The sequence below is a fragment of the Eriocheir sinensis genome, chromosome 45 (assembly GCF_024679095.1).
Source record: "Eriocheir sinensis breed Jianghai 21 chromosome 45, ASM2467909v1, whole genome shotgun sequence".
NCBI lineage: Eukaryota > Metazoa > Arthropoda > Malacostraca > Decapoda > Varunidae > Eriocheir > Eriocheir sinensis.
Window position 1 is genome coordinate 7,666,047 of NC_066553.1, and position 5,614 is coordinate 7,671,660.

The 5,614-nt window shown below is 43.0% G+C and overlaps 1 non-coding gene across 1 annotated transcript; it reads right to left on the reverse strand.

Moving 5' to 3' along the window:
* Window positions 1–3,616: 3,616 nt before the first annotated feature.
* On the reverse strand, window positions 3,617–3,689 carry Trnav-uac (transfer RNA valine (anticodon UAC)). The gene has a single exon. It is a non-coding gene; the product is annotated as a tRNA-Val (tRNA).
* Window positions 3,690–5,614: the final 1,925 nt, after the last annotated feature.

The window sequence follows — 5,614 nt, forward strand, 5'->3', positions numbered from 1 at the left end:
ATCAAAATTCTTCATCATTTCCTACAGTCTAGCTAAGACAATAGTCATACAGCCACTATATAGGTCTGTGATGTTTATCTCCCACCCAATTTTAACAATTAGGTAAAATTATTTGACTATCTGAATTCAAAAAGGAAACACATCTTGACTCCCCTCGCTGAATCTCCGTCTAATGAGATGTCAGTGTTCACCACCAGCTTTGGGTTTTGTCCTCTTTCAATGACCGGCTTGGAGGACAAGCCTACAACTTTCCTCTCCTTAATAATCTATCGCAGCTAGTGCAGCATCTTACAAGTATCCTTGACCGCCTTGAAGAAACACACAACGCTCTATAACTTTTCTTAACATCAAGCGCTTTAGCTTATTATACTCAATTAGGCTTCTTCGATCACAACCTTATTTCCACATTCTATCCTGTCTCTCCTGTACAAACTCTGTTCCCATCGAAGAGGCGGTGCTACTAACATTATGCTTCAGTCCGGTGGAAAGATCTGAGAGCAGTACTTTTTTGTTTCCCATGGAATGGTTACTGCCTCCAGGTCAGAAAATTCTCTGTGTGCCCAGCCGATTACGGAGGTGATTGTCTCTGGGATGGAGACACATTCCACGCGTTGCCTCTGCTCCTCATGCTAAAATGATTTTTTCAATCACGTTTGTTCTCATGCTGTCAAAGATAGAGAGGCACCGCACAAAAGGGACCTGAGCCTTCTAGTTCCAGATACTCATTTCTTTTATTTAGTTTGGCTTTCATGGACGAAAATGGTCAAAATATTACTAACTCTAATCCGCCAGAGAGTTGTGGTACCTTGCCAAAAATATCTCCAGCAATTTTTCTTCATCTTTCCCGCCCCTTTCTTATATAATCCTGACAGAAGTACAGCAGCCACCTCTATCTGTAATGCTGACCTCTTCTCGGACTTTATCTGAAAATTCTACTCTACTAAAGTGGGCGTGTTCCTCTCATTCTCGCTCTTACTGTACTGTTTTTTTCATTTTTTTATTATGCCATTTCAGCCTAAATCATCAGAAGGCATTTGGACCCCAATGTTTATTAATGATCTTTCCAAAACGAACTGTTATATCCATTACAATGCTGATGACTCTGCTTTGCATACCTCAACATCCTTCAACATCTCTGCTCCACAACTCATGATAACTGCTCCTCTAAAATTATTAACTACCTGTCTCCACCTTGCTGCACTAGACTTTTTATTTCATCCTATTTTCCTACTTTATCTTGTTTCTTATTCCATTCCTGTCCAAACTCCTGATGCAAGAGTCTATTAATCATTATCTTCCTTCTCTCATTCCCTCGCTGATAAACTCTGGAGCAGCCTTCCTTTGTCTGCCTTTCATTCTTCCTACGACTTGTACACTTTAAGAGGGAAGTAGCAAAACAACTCCTCAAATGAATCTGACCCCCTTGCTTTAATATCCTCCGGTCCTCTGATTGTGAGAGCAGTATTAGCTGGGGGAGGGCTGTTCTCCTTCTGTTTCGCCCTTGAGATGACATTTTAACTGGAAAAAAAAACTCGTCTTATTCTATCAGATGTTGTGGATGACGCCTGAGGACTGCGCATTCACATGGTATACATATGAAAAACGAGAGGAAAGGGAGGACAAGGAAGGAAAGAGAAGAAAAGGAAGGGAAGGGAGAAGGAAAGGGAAGAGAAGGGAAGGTGAAGGAAGGGGAGAAGGGCAAGAAGAGGGAAAGGAAGGTAGGGAAAGGGAAAATAATTGAAAGGGAAGGCGAGGAAAAAAAGGGATGGGAAAGGAAGAGCACAGGGAAGGAAAAAGAAGGAATACAAGGGAAGAAGAGGGAAGGTAAAGTACTATAGAGTAAAGGACTATTAAATCTTGTATATATAAGTGAAAGAGATGGGGGAAGAGGGAAAGGAGAGGGAAGGGAAGGTAGGGAAAGGGAAAATAATTGAAAGGGAAGGCGAGGAAAAGAAGGGATGGGAAAGGAAGAGCACAGGGAAGGAAAAAGAAGGAATACAAGGGGAGAAGAGGGAAGGTAAAGTACTATAGAGTAAAGGACTATTAAATCTTGTATATATAAGTGAAAGAGATGGGGGAAGAGGGAAAGGAGTCGGCACAGGAAGGACTCGTATCCATGCAAGACGCACTGGACTCGTATTCTCAAACCTTTCGGCGCCCAATTACACATATTTAACAAGGCTTTCGCAGGCGTTTCGGGCATTTTCAGGGGTAGTTTAATGTTCCTGGTGGTTGTTCAACTCTTCTTCTGTACCATGAATGTGAAAAAAATCCTCATGATAGCCCGATTTATCTCCATTTTGACGTTTGAAAATAGTTAATATGCGAGGTGAAAACGTTTGAGAATACCGCCCCTGGTCGACAAACACCGGATAGCCTCAGCAACACCAGTGGAGCGAGTGGAGAAATGCTGTGTTAGGAGGCGCTTCGTCGTGACTATTGTTTCATTGAATTCCTAGGATGCCTTTAACCCGGTAGCAGCGACGGGCCAAATTTGTGGCTTTACCATGTACGAGCGACAGGCCAAATTTTTGCCATGATATAAACTCCCAAAAAACAGATGATGCATAAATTGATCACAAATGCGTTGATATATATTATGAAATGGTTTGCGTGAGTGATGATTTTTTTCTCATTTTTCTCGCTTAGAGGGGCCTTAAGAAACATGGACCTCGCAGCTACCGGGTTAAAGTGGATCAGTCATTACTAAATATGCCCCAAGGTACTGATATTCCTACATACATATTATGATGTGTGTGTGTGTGTGTGTGTGTGTGTGTGTATTTACCTAGTTGTAATTTTACGAAGCCGGGGCTTACGCTCGTGTGGTCCCGTCTCGATATCTGTACTTGTCCAGTTTTTTTCCTTAAAGTTGTGCACACTCTTCGCCGATACTATACATCCTCACTTAGTCTGTTCCAAACCTCTATGTTTCTTTGCGGGAAGCTATACTTTTTTATATCTCTTAAACATCTTCCTCTTCTCAATTTCTTACTGTGTCCTCGTGTATTGCTGGTGTTTCTTACTTCTCTTAGTAGTAACTCCTCGTTATCTACTTCTTACATTTTATTCCACAATTTATAAATTAGTATTAGGTCTCCCCTTTCTCTTCTTTGTTCTAATGTTGGCAGGTCCATTTCCTTTAACCTTTCTTCATATGACAATCCCTCCAGTTCTGGAACCATCTTCGTTGCCATCCTTTGTATTCTTTCTAGTTTTTTCACGTGTTTCTTCATATTGGGAGACCACACAGTTTCCGCATATTCCATCTTTGGTCTAATCATAGTGGTAATCATCTTTTTCATCATACCTTTATCCATATAGTGGAATGCTATTCTTATATTTCTTACCATTCTGTGTGTGTGTGAGACTGAGTGTGTGTGTGTGTGTGTGTGTAATTCACGTCTTGGTCTGCTGCGGGTCTCTCTCGAGACAGCCAGCCGTTCCCCTACGTAAGAGCACAGAGCTCATAGTACCGATCTTTGGGTAGGACTGAGACCACTCACACACAACACACCGCGACAACGAGGTCACAACTCCTTGCCTGACGTCGCGTACCTACTCACTGCTAGGTGAAGAGGGGCTACACGTGAAAGAAGATAAACCCAACTTATCTTCACCCGGCCGGGGAATCGAACCCCGGTCCTTCTGTTTGTAAGCCAGACGCTCTACCCCTGAGCTACCGGGCACACACACACACACACACACACATTCTCAGGTGTGTGTGTGTGTGTGTGTGTAATCAATAGACGCAGATACAACATATGTGGAATGACTTCGCCTAGAGAGCTCTTCCATTATATGTGATGTCAAAAGACCGCAGCCTCGTTAATATCTCTCTTCTAATTGAGTTGTCAACCTCTCAAAGACCATTTCAGTGGTATTTCCCCTGGTATATTATAGCACCATCTTCACGCAACTGCGCTTTAGATTTATTAACTGCATGTCACTCTTCCGCGGCCCTGCTGCACAAGACTTTCTCCTCAAATTCATTGTTATGTCGTCCTTTCAAATGCAAGAGCTCACCAGCATCTTTCCTCTTTCATCTCTTTCGCTGGTATACCCTGGAAAAGATTTCCTTCTTACATATTTCCCGTTTCAAATTCTTTTAAAAGAGGCGCACAAACACACATCTCAAATAAATCTGACACTTCTTTCCCCTTCTGCTTTCTTTACTTGAACGACATGTTGCGAGCATTTTTTTTTTCATTTTAATACATACAGTGAACCTCTTAGTCAAACTCCCTTTGCTGAAATCAAAACAATAGTTATGTAGTGTATTTACCGTTCACTGAAGGCCGCGGCTGACACCCTCGCCCCCGCTTACTGTTTGGCAGACACAATGGGACTCACCAGGGAGGGCTTCAGATATTCTTCACCGTGTCGACAAACAACTCTTTTCCTATTTCTACCTTCCCTATTAACTCCGTCTCTTTTTCCCTCCTCTCGCATTCACTAATCCACTGACCCCACCCCACCCCAACCCCCGCACGCTCGCACTCACACACACACACACACACACACACACACACGCACACACACACACACACACACACACACACACACACACACACACACCGCCGTGCCCCACCTGACAGTCGATGCACACACACCTTTAGCCTGCCTCCGCCGCTCCCCGTGTAGCCGGGCGGGGCGAAGACGAGGAGGTGGAGAAGAAGGAGGAAACATGGAAACATGAAAGACCAGGCAATAGATAGCATATTGGCTTATGACAATGCTGCCTTCTAGTAATTTGATATGATCTTCAGTCACCTGCAGAACAGATTAAAACACTTTCACGTTCGTGTGGAAATTTAATTTATTCATGTCGAAACGATGTAACCGTTAGTGCTTTTGTCAAACGAGTTTATCATTTCCGCTCTAACTACTTCTGCAGGAGCATTGTTACAATAGCGATTCCCTGCGAGTAGAGTATCCTGCCAAAGCGTACACTGCATCGTCCGGTTTGAATCAGTAGACGGTTATTGCAAGTTATCGTGTTAGTTTGGAGGTCAATAAACTTGGCGTGATTGGCTTTATTGAATCAGTTTATGTAATTGTAAACCTGTAGCAGATCCCAAATTAGTCGTATATTTTCCAGCGTAAAGATGTGCCTCAACGAGGGCACATTGAGGGCACAATTTTCGTGGCGCGACGTTGTATTCTCTCAACCAACTCGGTTTCCTGATTGTAGTTGATTGAAGAGACCTGCACGGCATATTTCATGTGAGGTCTATAAAAGAGATTTACAAAGATAACATTACTCCCAGCATCTTACACTCGAGCTTCTTAGCGATGAACCGAGTTGTGGCACCTTTATTACAGGCAGACCAAAGGGTACTTTGTGTGTTGATAGCGAGACCTTGCTTCGATTCTTTATGCATGAGCGGCAAAAGTTGCCAACACAAGTTGATCGAATGGTTATTATTTCCGGACCCATGGTGCAGGACAGCACATGTCAAAGGTGAATGAGATTTGCCACATTTCAGACCAATGGTCAATTTTTTTATGATTTTGCAATCGCCGTGGTGAAGGTCGCGCCACTCATTTTGATGTCATCAGCAAACTTCCACATGGAAAATTTTAGTCCGATTCTTAAGTCTCAGTAGCGTAC